At 39.7% G+C, this 15,330-nt stretch overlaps 1 protein-coding gene across 1 annotated transcript in view; it reads right to left on the reverse strand.

Annotated features, from left to right (window-relative positions):
- ache (acetylcholinesterase (Yt blood group)) overlaps window positions 1-5,881 on the reverse strand; it is a 29,776-nt gene extending 23,895 nt beyond the window's left edge. The window contains exon 1 of the mRNA XM_032544440.1: window positions 5,685-5,881. The gene's annotated coding sequence lies outside the window, so the exon portion shown is untranslated. The remainder of the gene's footprint in view (window positions 1-5,684) is intronic.
- Between the last annotated feature and the right edge of the window lie 9,449 nt (window positions 5,882-15,330).

The following is a 15,330-nucleotide window of genomic DNA, read 5'->3' on the forward strand; positions in this document are numbered from 1 at the left end:
CTACCTTATAATCATTGTCTATTGTTTGCCTGTATTTCTGTGTGTTTACTTGTTTGTGTGTTTTTTGTTTTTTTTGCTGTTATCGAAGAAAATGCTGCTGCCATAATAAGGAAATCTCCCCGTTGTGGGATGAATAAAGTATAATCTAATCTAATCTTGAAACCCCAAATAAGTCACGGGTCAATTTCTTGGGTCCCGAAAGTGAAGACAAATCAAGGGTTAAAAAAAAGAAAGACAAAAAGACATGATCTGATTTAAAACGCAGTATAACTGAACAGACCCTAACACAGAGAGCGATGGCAGGAGCTTGATGATGATCCACGCCGGTGGATCGGCCTGTAACAATTATTACATAATTGTCTAATTGTTAATTTTTTTTCCCTTTCTTTAACTACAATTAATTGATAACATTGGCTAAGGTCTTAAGGCGTGTGACTGGTAATTGTTGATTTTGTTTAGATATGGCAAATATAATTATCTGCTAGTGATTATTGGTCGGACTGTATATTTTTTAGTGCCGTCAGTTAAATACGTTATTAACACGGTTTACGCAAACCCATTTTAACTGCGTCCATTTTTTTAATCGCAAGATTAACGTTCTTTATGGCCTAGCAGACTTTGTAGTTTTTTTTTCACATGCTGTTGCAACAACTAGTAATGTTAGAAAAACTACAACGCCACACCGATCGAGATGGACCGGAAACAAAACAACAGGCACGCCACACACACTTGTTTGATCTCGTGAACCAGCCAAAGAGTATTAGCGTAACGTTTTGAGTGGATGGCGAGCGAAAGACGCCAAAATAGATGCCAAAGAGATTCTAGATGGAAAGTTTACTTTTTAAGCACTAATGTTGTTATTATAATGTCAATTGTTAGTTGTAGGTACTTGACCCTAAACATGTTTATATCAACAAAAATGATAAGTTCTAAACAGTTATAAAAAGTGTTTTATGATAATAAAGAGGCATTGTTTACTTTATAGGCTGTGTATTTGTGTCACTACATTATCTCGGTCACATTTAACCAAAAGATGTATCCTGGGATTCACTTTATTTCTTTGAAAAAATAAATACATAAATACATGTTTTTTAAATTTGACTGAAAGAGACAATCATATTGTTAATTGCAATTATTTCAGAGACTATTAATTGTAAAGCAAAACTTGAAATTGTTACAGCTCTAGCGGTAGAAAAGAGCAGCAACATGAAAACATGAGGTTTTTCCTGCATAGAGGAATTTTTGGCCGCCCCCCCAAAAAGGTTTCAGCCAGCCCCAAAGAGAATCACCAGGACCAAATTTAAAAGAATTCAATTCAAATCCTCTCTAAATGTAAATGTGTTTAGGAGCATCTCACCAACCATTGGACATGTAGAACATAAACTTGAAGAGAGCTGATCTCAGTTTCATCGCCAGGAGTCAGGCTGTCCCAGACTCTCCTGGGGATTTATTTAAATATGAATATTATTATACTTTTAACCAGTTTTGTGAATTGGGGTTTATTTTAGTCAAGCATAATATACATTTGTTTTTGTTTTTAATTCAGATTTCTGGAAATAAGGTAACAAAGACCTTCTTGCCTTTCCTAGACAAGGCCTCCTGCCATGTGTAGTCCCCCCCCCCCAAAAAAAAAATGCCCATTCTGAGCCAGGAAAAACCCAGTTAATATCATCCCTGTGTTGATGATGATGATGCAACATCCGCCGGCCATACGTCCGCTCTAATATTTAACATTAGACATTGGACATATTGACACAGAGACCACATTGACTGTCCTGCTGCCAGAAATACTCACGCGGGCACCAAATGTGGATCAATCTGCTGCTTAAAATAATCAACAACAAATGCACTATTTCCTCCTGTTTGAGTGATGTTTACTTTAAACTACAATGCCCCGCTGTTTTAGGAAACTATATAACAATGATCCATTTTCAAAGATTTACATCTTCAATAGGAACCACTGGGCTTTGGATTCAGTGTCATAGACAGGCAGTCAGAGCCACTGCTTAAAATAGTCCTCCAAAAAGCACCACTTCCTCCTGTTTGAGTAACATTTGCTGAATATTAGAGTGTCTATCCGCTTTAGGAAATTACTGAGCTTTGTTTAAGATGTATATCTTCAGTAGGAACTAATGCTGGGTCTGAGGGTCACAGAAGGGGAAGTCAGAAAGTATTGACAGATAGACTAACACATTGTTGGTTTTAATCTTTTTATGGTTTTGCTGACAAAAAGTCAAGATATAGAATCACACCAGCCCCAACTTTAATCATGTAATTAGAGCTGGGCGATATAGAATTTTTTTTTTATATCACAATATTCTTCACCAAAATACCTCAATGTTGATATTGCGGCAATATTGTAGGGTTGACTATTGGTGCTTTCACAAAATATTAACACAAAAACAAAGTTTTGATAAATAATCATCAATGTGAATACATTGACTAACATACATGCACACAGGTTATGGTAGATATGGGCTTTTGCACCCATATCTGGTGTATTTGTTTTGCAACGGGCACTTAAAAGCATGGCGAGGTAAGTATAAACAGGCCACACTGAGTTAAAAGCGCAGACTGCCTGTTGCAGGAGCTGTTAAATGGCAAATTTCCCTTCTCCGTGTCATGCATGTGCATTTGTGGTAGTGAAGGGGAAAGTGGGAGTTTCCCATGAAAAGATGGGTGGGGAAGCATAAAGTGCGCCTAATTATGTATTCCGTGGTATGTACAAAAAACGCATGTGACATTGCGCCTCTATTTTGCGAAGAAGATTCTCCGCCTCTTAAAAGCAGGTGTAAACCAGCCGTAAGCAGGTTTCCTCACATATGCCTCCTGGTGAAATGGCAGCAGAAATACGAAGACAGGCCAAGGAGACAAGATGAAAGGATATTTGTCACATGGATCACACTTTTTCAGTTCAATCATTAAGCGTTACAGATTAAGCAGCCATGCAATATTACAGTTACTGGAAGAAATCAAAGATGACATTGAATCTCTGACTCAGCGTTCACATTCCATTCCAGCAGTTGTTAAACTCCTCACTGCATTACATAAAAACATGCATTATTGGCATCAAGATCATTGCAAACCGTCATAGCATCAGCAGTGGGAATATTGCAGTCTGTACTCAGCTGTATTATAGCACAAGTACATAACGCCTTGCTACAGCACACATACATTTCCCCACCCTAATGCCAAAATAAACCGCACATTCCGGTTTCATATGCCGAATAAGGCCTTTTTCTGACTATAAAATTTACTGATTAAGCCGTGTGGAGTATTGCGCTATTATTTCGGGTTTTAGAAGCATTATTTGGACATGTATAGAGCGCATTCGGAATAAATCTCAATGTTTTTTTTAATGCAGTTTACGCCGAGTTTACGGCTTCTTGCCTGTTTACGGCTTATGGTCAGCAGTACACAAACCAAGCAGCCAACAGTTTTCAAGGCTGCAGACCCGATAAGAAGGAGAAACACAGCTACTTTCAAACATTATCAAAGACTTGGATATCAACAGGTTTTTTGGATATGCGTACATGTCGCTACGCCAAAGAGGGAGGCTGTGTTTGTGGGGCTCAACAAGTCCGCCACCGCTGGAAAACTTTTTTTAAAAAAAATTCAAAAAAATTGTATTTTGCAGGGCTACATGTAAACGAGAATATTAGTGGAATACTCACTTTCATTAGCCATGTAAACAGCTAAGTTGGAATATAGTCTTTTTTATTGCCACTTTGCAGCATAGGCTTAATTTACGGGGGGGGTTACAATCCCTCAATGTTCAAAACTGGCCAGTGCAACCCAACCCAAACAAACCTTATATAATTTCCTTTACATAAATAAAAACATTTGCACAATAAATGGGTTGCTGAAAAAAATCTATAGGAAATGAAGTGTTGGAGAAAGTGGAGATCCCCCCCCAATGTTGAACCCAAAGTTACGCCCTCGGCTAGAAGTAAGCAGAGTTCAGAAAATGACATCACTTTAATGTAATGAACGTTTAAAACCAGGAAAGGACAAGACTTGTGTCATATCACGATATCCAACATTTAAGACAATATCTAGCCTCATATATTGATGTCGTTATGATATTGATATATTGCCCAGCCCTACATCTTAGCTTGTCGTACTAGTAAAGCAGCATAACAGTAACCACAGAGTGGAACTGCTCGCCAGAGGGCAAAAATGCAGAGTCAGAATTCACTTACAGATATTATCTCTGGTACAGAAACTACATGCAAATTCAACTTTTAATAAATGAGAAAAAACCCGCAGCATTGATTAAACTTTGGCAGTCGCACCAGTGAGAATGCAGATAAGGCATGTGCATTGCCAGCTGCCAAGACTGCATTAACTGTTATGACTTACAGAAGCAATAAATCAAGGCTACAGTGGACTGCAGCAGCAGCAGCAGAGTGGAAGGAGAGGAGGCAGCTTTTCTTTTAACCCCACAAAACGGAAACACTAATATATCATCAACTAGCCTCTCTGTATAGGTTATCTTTCCACTGACAACATGCAAAGCCCGGGCTGTTATGCTATATGCAACACAGGTCTGATCTGCCACAGCAGACAGAGCTGTTTGGGCATCTGAGAGATTAATATGCAATTTGAGAGGACACGGCTTCTCTAATGAAATAATTGTCATAATATAGGCTACAGTATCCTACTACAGGTTGGCCGTTTGCAAAATCTCTCTGTCTGTAATAACAACGTTCTCCAGCAACACTATTGCCATTGGTTTAAAACGAAACGCTGGGTGATGATGTTAATATTTAGACAGAACACACACACACATATATATATATATATATATATATATATATATATATATATATATATATATATATATACACACACACACACACACACACACACATTATTGTTATAAATGTATTAGATTAAAGGCGCCTCAGTAATAACGCATTTAACCAACAACAACATGCACATTTTTTTTCTCCAGGTAATGAAATGGAGACAGCAAAAGTGTACGTGTGTCACGAAAGAAGACACCAACAACACACACAGCAGCCACATGCGTCTCGCCATTGAGTCGGCGTCACACGTCAATTTCCCCCGAGCACTCTCCTCCAGCTATAACCCATATCCCATATAGCCTAGCCTGCAGTAGCCTATGTCGCACAGGGAAATTAATTATTTTAACAACTTAAATGGCCCTCATCGGCACGTATGTGTGGCACTAAATGCAATATTACAAGACGTTTGCATGCTATTCCTACAAGCTTAGTTACTAGACAGTTTGACTCGAACTAAATGTTTTTCAAAGGCTATCTGCAAGCCGATAAGACACACTACTCCTATCGATTTAGAGTTGATATCCGGCCATATTCCATGAGCTTTGTAGATTCGCTGATACGCGAGGTAACCTTAAATTGTCAGTATATTCATTAGAATTTGGCGTGGCGCTATATCCATGTTGGAGCACCGCACGTAGAGTCTGAGCTGGTACTGCATGGTTCTGTGGAGCCGGAGAAATGGCTAGTAACCATGGCTACCGTTGATGTAGCAAAGATTAAAGGGCATCACGTCAGTCATGCGCGAGACACAGTGTTAAATCTGCACGAGCTACATGTGTTTGCATGGGTTCGCGGTGTACAGGACTAGGATGGAAGCAAATATTGACCGAAGTACTGTTGAAATTCAATAAAAGGTCGGTGTTTTTGTCTTACCTGGATAGACCTGCAGAGCAAACCCGAGCCTACGACTTATTTCTTCCTTTTCTCGCTCTGCTGGGACAGTATGAAAATGTTTCCTGGGCGAAATGCCGGTCGGCTGTCAAAGACGAAATGTCGGTAATGCCTCCTACCAGCAGTAGCGCGCTTACTGAACATTCGCTCGCCAGACCGAGGCAGTGACGGTAGGGGGAGACTGCTGACAATAAATACGGACAGTTCCTCTCGCGAGAACACAAGCCACGTTTGATTCTCCTGCCTATGGAGCCAAATTTCCCTTAACTATAATGTAATCCACTGCTTGTGTAAAGAAGAAATTAAATACACCGTGTTCCCGTTTTAATATACATGATAAATGTAAATACTACTTGATGTAAACACTCAGTAAAGGGCATTGTAGGCTATGGCTCCATGAATCCAGAATTTAAATAAAGAGTGTTGGAAATAAAGTCAGCTAAGGCATCTTGAATTGAAAAAACTAAACAAAAAAAAAACAATACAAGATGCAGCACAAAAACGCTTAAAATGTCAATCAACAAAATAAAAAATAAATAAATGCTGTAGTGTCATGTACAATTCTAAATAGCAAATATACAAAACCCCACAAAATTTCACACAAAACGGCTTGTTGTTGATGAATTCACATATATCACAACTATTATGTTATCATGTGATTGTCAAACAATTACTCAGTCAGCAATGTTAATATGCAAGCACATAGTATACAGGCGTCAAGTGTCCATGCCTGATTGGTTCGCCATATATGTTGGGAAACTGTAGCGTGTGTGTGCATGCATGAGTATGTGTGTGTGTCTGACTGGCCAATGATTGTCTGGTACATTGCCCGGGTCAATGTCAATTATTTGTCCTGGTATTACAGCTCTACCCATTCCTAGCAGCACCATTTTTGGTTTTGTTGGCCCCTCAGGGGCTTTAGGAAGGTGGTATCATCAAAAAGTAACAATAATACATAGGCTACCCTCCGCTGTAGTTCTGTCAGGGGTGTTGTAATAAAGAGAATTAGATGCGTGTAATCATTTACTCCCCAGCTCCCTTAGCTGTGTCTTTACCTAAAAATAGCATCCTTGTATAGCAAACGTTGGATCAAGATATGTCTTAAATATGGAAAGGAAAAACATGAATATGGCTACTGATTTGTGGGCACATGTATGCATCAACATACATTCCTCGAGTTGCAACATAAGCCTATTTGTTATTAGTTTCTGGCTTTACACATTATGACTATAGTGTGGCCTAATTAAAGGGTGACTCCAGCAATGTGCACCTCCATACAGTTGGGAAACCTCACAAAAGGCAGATTACTAAAAGAATGGTCAATGTTAAAGCAGCAGAGACAGACATTTAGTCCCTAACATGGACTCCAAAAACATTTGCTGAAAAAAAAAAATAGACCCTCCCTGCCTGGTAAATACACAGGTTGTTTTGTAACTCCAGTAGTTTGTGGCCTGTAGTTTTTGGGACAAACAGGCCTGTCCTCACACCACCTAGTCTGGCTATCACCAGACCAAGCCAACCTCAATGGATTTGAGATTGAACATTAGTCTGGGGAGTCTGAGGTGTATTTTCTCTGCACAAGATATATAGGCAATTGGATAGTCCTTCAACCAAGCAGACCAATAATCTGGGTGACGTAGAAGCGACAGCGGCATCGATGGATTGCTGGCTGCGCTTTGGTGGCATTCGGTGGCGGCTATGTTGAATGTAAACAAAAAGCTGCTTAGTTGCTACTCTATTGTCATCGAGTTAAACCCGCCAATAGCGCGTAGTATGCCAGTTTATGATTGGTTCCCGCAAAATTGTGAACTGAAGCAGGAGAATTAAATGTGCAGGTTTCCAGACTGAGCTGCAGGGCAAAATCAAATCGCTGGCAGAGTGAACAAAGCTTACCCAGTCTTCACACCACCATGCCCTATGGATTCTCATTACAGTCCACCTGTTCCAGTAGTGTTGGCATACCCAAACTCCAAAAATGTCTCTGACCCTTGAAAAAATAATAAAACAAAGATAAAACACTGGATTTGTGGAGTTTACTTAGCTTCCAGAATGAAAAAATAATCTTATTCCACAACATCCTGTGTTCTTTATTATCTTGTTCCAACTGTTCACTTATGCGATATGTTTTGATTGTTTTCATGCTGTATAATTCCATAAAAGGAAAATATTCCCAATGTATTGTGCACCATTTAAGCCATACTTCCCCAAAATGTGTGTCTTTGGAAAGTTCTATGGGTTTGATCCCGGGCTGAAGCATTAGTTCATAATGACCCATGCTGAAACGATCATAATCAATGTATCCATCAATGCAAATTGCAAAAGTAGTGAATTGTGAGATTGAATACAACAGGCAGGCTAATTAGTAAATGAAATGACAGAAAGGACAATTTAAAAAACATTTAAATAAAAGAAGGGAAAAACATTATGCATAAGGTTCTTCAATGCGATTTTGTCATTGTTTTCTTTGACTTTGGGTTTGCATCATTTCAATTTCAATTTAATTAATGAAATTACAATAGTATTTTTAATTTGGCAATTTGATCATTTATTCAAATCCAACAGGGACACAGTGTCTACTTCAGAATAGATTTTTGGCAGACTCTCAACTTTCTATAAGCCAAGTAGTGGGCAGGTGAGGGCTTAAATCACAGGAAATGGTTACAATACACCCATACACAATATGAGGATGAACTGGAGACAGAAGAGACAGGGACAGCCATGAAGTCCTTGGTGCTGACTGCAGAGATAAAATGTATTTTAAGGGGAGTAAGACCCAATAAAAGTGCAGCTATTCCAATGCACCATGGCGAAGAGGAAGGTAGAGTGGTTACTGTCTCCAGCATTCACATGTGAGCTTAAAGGAGTCTGGCTATTCTCCTCTTGCCTTTGGTTAACAAGATTTGTGTATTGCAGCATTCTCTGAAAAGCAGAGGGGAGAGGAGAAGGAGGGAATGAGAGGAGGAAAGGAAAGGGTGGAGGATGAGGAGAAAAGAAGGCGGAGATGAGACATGGAGGAGAGGAGGTACTGCAGCAGAGAGATTTTAATCAACTTAAGTGCCTCGCATCATGACCTGTCCCACCTCACTCCTCTCCTCTGGGTTATAGTAACACACCCACACACAAACCCACACACCACACACACACACACACACAACACACATACACACACACACACACACAACACAGACACATAAACACCACACACCACACACACACACACACCACACACACACACACACACAACACACCACACACACACACACACACAACGACACAGACACAGACACATAAACACAGAGACACACAGAGACAGACAGAACACAGCCAGACAAAACACACACCCACACAGACACAGACCACACACCACACACACACACACACACACACCCACACACATACACAATGGAAGCAAACACACAGACACACAGCCATGCAGCACACACACAAACACCACACACACACACACACACACACACACAAAGACAGAACACAGAACACACCCGGACACATGCGCGCACACACACAAACACACCCAGAGACACCGACACACAAACACAGAGACCGACACAGAGACAGACACACACCAGACAAACACAACACACACACAACACACAATGCAAGCAAACACACAGACACAAAGCCATACAGCCACACACAAACAAACACCACACCACTCACACCCACAGCACACCCACCAGACAGACACACAGACACAGACACACCCTCACACACAGACAGAAACACACACACACACACACACACACACACACACACACACACACACACACACACACACACACCACACACACACACACACCACAACACACCCACAGACACACAACACACATCCCACACACCACACCCACACACACACACACACACACACACACAAACACTCACACAAACACACACTCACTGCTGTTGTGCAGTTGTGGAGGATCTGTTAAAGAATGGGACAAATGTTTAGTCTCGTCTTCATGAGGCATACAATCAGCTGGTAGCTGTCCTGGGTGTCAGTGACAATAAACTGTTCAAAACAACGCCGCATCTCTGGGGACGGCACATCTCTGTTTATGTTTGTTTAATTGTCTCCACTAATTCCGTCATAAATAATCCTGTCTTCCAGTGACACCATTCACGTTCACATACATCAATGTAATGTGAAGATAATCCCACATTAATTATATCCCTCATTTTTTCACTCTTTTTTTCTGGAGCTGATGACATCATCAGCCAAGCACAGACATAAATATGAGGCTCCGCCAGACTCCATGACTAATCTTCTACAGCAGTGAAAGAAGTATTCAGATCCTTTAGGCCTGCTTAAGTAAAAGTACTAGTACCTCACTGTAAAAATACTAAAAGCTCTGCATTGAACTTGCATTGTTATTAAGTAAAATCATGTATCATCAAGAAAATATAGCAAAGGTTATTTATGTAGCACCTTTCCCAGACACCAGTCACAAAGATAAAACGTTATATTAAAAGTAAAAGTACTCAATGCAGAAACAATCTTCACATTTTAAAATCTGGAAAGGACCCAAACAGGTGTTTGGTAAATGGTCTAATCATTTAAGATGGACTAACAGACTGTTATATTGTTGCCTAGTTTAATTTAGAATGAAACATCAGATTTTATAAACTACATGTGTTTTGTGTGCCAACATCGTAGTTTGTAAAGTAACTAGCAACTAAAGCTGTCAGATGAATGTAGTAGAGTAAAAAGTACAATATTTCTCTCTGAAATGTAGCGGAGTAAAATTAGAATGTGTCATGAAAAGAAAAGACTCAAGTAGAGAGATAGATAGAAAGATAGATAGATAGATAGATAGATAGATAGATAGATAGATAGATAGATAGATAGATAGATAGATAGATAGATAGATAGATATTGATAAAAAAAGGGAAATTGTGGTGTTACAGCAACAAAATTAGTCACACAGCACAGAATATAAATATAAATAAAATGCTAGGATACAATATACATAAATACAATATACAACACACAAGTAAAGTACAACTATCACAAATTTGTACTTAAGAAGGCTACAGTGTTTGAGTAAATGTACTTAGTTACATTCCACCACTGATCTTCTATAACTCCTTTATTCTGTCAAACATCTCACACTCTCTTTCTCTTCCTTTTCTCAATTTCAAGTTCGTTCCAGTTTTTTTTTTAAAGTTATACGACACATACATATACATATACATACATATACATACCTACACCATGTTCTACCACATTAAGAGAAAATGTGACATTTACATTGACTATATGTTTTTTGTTGTGATTTGGACATGACACACGCTAATGACTTAGTTACATCCAAGGGCTGGGTATCAGCACTTAATACTTTTTAAAGTAAGGGCCAAATGAATCCAGTATCAAGTAGTATTGGAACTCCAGTCAAACAATACTTGCATTGGATCCTTTTTTGACCCAGATCTCGATCCTATTTCCTCGCAGCCTCTCACCACAAGCGTTAACTATAACACTTACACGCTGGTGTGGTGAAGTCGAGCACAAATAAAAAAAATAAAAAATAAAAACTTGAGGAGTGATGGTTGCATTTTATGCAACTGAATGCTGCCATTCATTCACCTGATGGGTAGCCAATGAAGTATTCTACTGGTATCGGTATTCTACTGCACTCTAAGAAATAAATCTGTAAAACAATAGAATAAGGGATGGCAGCTCATTACCCGGTCAGCCCCAAAATTAGAAAGGAAATGATGTGGTGTGGCTACAGTTAAAAAGTGAAATTTCTAAAAAGTTTTGCGATTAAGCGGCATACGCCGCAAAAAGTGTCATAGAGATAAAAAAAACGACAAAGACGTTGGAAAACATGCCCAAAATCTTGAAAAAAAAAAATCGACGTGGACTTCTTTAATCTCCCAAAAACCAACCTCCGAGGCCGACAAAAGTTTACGGAGCACAATGCAATTTGAAAAAATAAAATACAAGTGTGTATGTTTGTGTGTATGTGTGTGTGTTTGTGTGCAAAAATTCAGCTGTAAATCATGTTATATGGACAATTTAAAAGACCTACAATTGTTAATACAGAGATATTTCTGTGTGGTAATGGTACTGGTATCGTCATTTTTTAAACAATACCCTTGAAATGCATTGCTGTCACATACAAAGTGTGGGAAGTTGCCAACTACAGGTTGCACACCTGTAGTTGGCAACTTCCTCAGTAGGTATTGAAGTGCATCAAGAACAAAAGTGCACAATCTGGTTTTGACCCACTGGACATTTACACCCAGTGACTTAACTGAATAGCCACTCCTCTCTGATTAATGCTGTGGTACAAAAAAGGAGCAAACAATAGGAAGATTAAATATTGTAAAAATCGGGGGCGAAGCGAGGGGGGTAGCTTCCAGGGCTCCAGCCCCAAATGTTTTCTTAAAAGTTGTTAATCTTTTAGTGTTTTAAAATAACTTCCACTTTGTGTAATTTCCTCTCAGTCTCTTTGACTGGACAGGCAAATCAATGGCGCAAAAGTTCTATTACTGGGGAAATATTGCTATTCATTTAAAAAAAAAAAAAGGTTTTGATTGGTAATGCTTTACGTCAAATTCCAACCTTAAAGCTTCAGTGCGTAGCTTGAACGTCTGTTAAATTCAAGCCATTGCCAATTCTCTCTGTATTTCTCTGGTTAGCCATGTTCAGAAGACTGTTGTCCGGCAACTTTTGCACACAGAAACGCAAGTAAAGATAATGACCTCTTCTGAAGAGTCTATCATGTTTTTTTAATCCTCTAAGTCCTCCTTGGCTACTAGTAACTACGGGGAGCAAGGGGGGGCTGTGCGCAATCACAGAAGGCTGGTATCATGTAGACGCGCCAACGGTGTTGTTGTCATTGCTCATAAAAAACATAAATCTTGACAAAATGCAAAAACACCTTGGGTCTTTTTGTGAATGTACCCGAGTCAAGCTTTTGTTTAAAAGCCTAATTAGGACGTAAGCGCCACTTTTAAGATTGACCGTAATTTCGTTTTTCGGTTAAATGGCCTTTTGAATGGGAGTGCAAGGGGAAATACTATGATAACATCAAAATTGCTATTTTTAAAACACTAAGAAGGCTTGACACAACATGAAACTTTTCTCCAAGTATCAGCAGGGGCTCTACACATGAACTTGAGCATAGAGTGGTAGAGCGGCCTGCCAATCGGAAGGTTGGTGGTTCGATCCTTGGCCTTGCAGTTTGAAGTTTCCTTGGGCAAGACTGAACCCCAAGTTGCCCCCAATGCTGTTCCATTGGTGTGTAAATGTGTGTGAGTGTTTATCTAATGAGCAGGTGGCACCTTTAGAGTGTATGAATGCGTGTAAATGGTAAATGGTTTCTGCACTATGTAAAAGCGCTTTGAGTAGTCGTTGAGACTTCAAAAGCTCTGTATAAGAACAGTACATTTACATTCTGGTTTTAGAATGATAAAGAAATCAATCAATCAGATAGAATATAGGATGTAGGCTCTACAGATGATTCTTTTCACTAAATGACGTACAGACATTTAAGAATTTTATTATCAAATGGCAATTGAAAAATAGTGCATATGGCTGCCGTAAATTAATTTGCAGCCCTTTTCCTCCTCCCCTGTCCAATTAATCTCATTCTGTCGTCTTCTTCTTCTTCTTCCTCCCTCTCTCTTTCCATTACAGTGTCTGTCTCAGCATAATGGCAAACAGCTCTCAGAGAATTAAGGAGTCATTGCAGCACCACTGGTTGTATATTACATAATCAATATGGTCTGCCTTAAAAGTGCACACACTGTTCACTGTCAGCCACACTGCTGCCCACAACTATGCATCCATCTGCAACATGGCTTAACCATACATTTATCTAGCTGTTGATTGCAGAGTAGAAACTGGATCCATCTATTTTATTTCTTTGCTTTTGATGAAAAAACACTGTAAACCCTTTCCCTGGCAGTGTTATATGAAATACAGGAAACCATCAGAAAAGGATGCAATGCAAAGAAATAGGGGTTTCTTTGGTAGCGGTTGCTAGGAGCAGTTACTGTAATGTGATGTTTGTTGCATTTGAAGAATGTTGATTTAAGAGTTGTTTTTCCTGTAGTTTGGATCAACGGAAGTACATTTCCAGGATAGTTGCCTCTACTTCTGCTATCTGTGTGTTGCTGACTTTCTTTACTCAAACTGCCTTTGCTTCGGGAAACAAAAACAAAACCTTTTGAAGACATTTTTGCTGGTGCAAACAAGGCAGGCCTGCTTGGTTTGTTCAGGAAACGATTGCAAAGATTTACAAGAAATATGTTAGGCATTTACTCTCTACCTGCCTGTTAACTGCCTTAATGACCATTGCTCAGTTGCTCTAACCCCCATCATCACCAAATGGTTTGAGAGACTCATTCTCTCTCACATCAGATCTATGATCCCTGCTGACCTGGACCAACACCAGTTTGCATATCGTAATCCTCATTTGTGGATTTCAGCACAGCGTCCAATACAGTTATCTCCCACAAACTGGTTCAGAAGCTGAGTGACCTGGGCTTAGGCAGTTCTCTGTGCACATGGATACTGGACTTTCTAAGCAATAGACCGCAGAACGCCAGAATGAGAGATCTCACATGATCCACTCTCATCCTGAACACTGGCACACCACAGGGGTGTGTCCTTAGCCCCCTCCTCTACTCTCTCTTTACCCACGATTGCTCCTCCATCCATCCTGTTAAATGTGCTGATGATACCACCATAGTAGGAGTGATGATGGACAATATTGAGACAGTCTACAGGGAGGAGATTCCCACAATAACCTGGACTTGAATTCCCCAAAATCTAAGGAGGTAATTGTGGATTTCATAAGCTCCAAGCGCACCAAGCACTCTGCCCTCTACATTCACGGGGAGAAGGTAGATGGAGTGGAGGGCTTCAAGTTTCTCGTTGGGGTCCTCTCGGCTGACCCCACTCACCTTGGACATCACCTGTTCTCCCCCCTGCCCTCTGGAAAAAAATTTAGGACAATTAGCTCCAGAACCAACAACTCATTAATATTAAGTCCTTACCCATTTTTTCTTTCTGGATTGGGTTTCACCTACTCCTCTTTAGGTACATTGGAGCTTTTCAGACTGATTGAACCCTATGATGATGTGCCATATAACCAAAACAATGAGCGCAATAAAGTGCTAAAAGCTCTGTAAAAAAGTCACAGAATTGAGAGATAGATTGCTTTACAGTTACTCTAATTCCATTTAAAAAACATAAAACCGACACAATAAAAAGAAGACTACTGACACAAATTTTAAAAAGACAGCAATCTCTATCTGACTGACTCTATCTGAATCTCTATCTGATCCTAGGTTATCCCAGTTATGATGGAATTACAAGAAGCATTCAGACAACAGATACATTTTTACATCAAATTCTTCAGAAAAGTTGAGAACGTGTTAACTTCACCATAGTCTTGCTTTGCTAGACCTTCCTCCAAAGCGCGCCGGAAGAGTCTGGCTGTTCCAGATAGCATTAGGGGATTGGAGGAAAACATGCTCTGGTTTAATGGCATTTTTTAAAACCAATCAGAGATTAGACTTGGAAGGAACTATTTTGAGTGGAACGCGTGCATTTTAAAAAGATGTTTCAGTCATGCGAGAGAAAACTCAGATTGGA

Source organism: Etheostoma spectabile, chromosome 19, assembly GCF_008692095.1.
Source record: "Etheostoma spectabile isolate EspeVRDwgs_2016 chromosome 19, UIUC_Espe_1.0, whole genome shotgun sequence".
NCBI classification, from domain to species: Eukaryota; Metazoa; Chordata; class Actinopteri; order Perciformes; family Percidae; genus Etheostoma; species Etheostoma spectabile.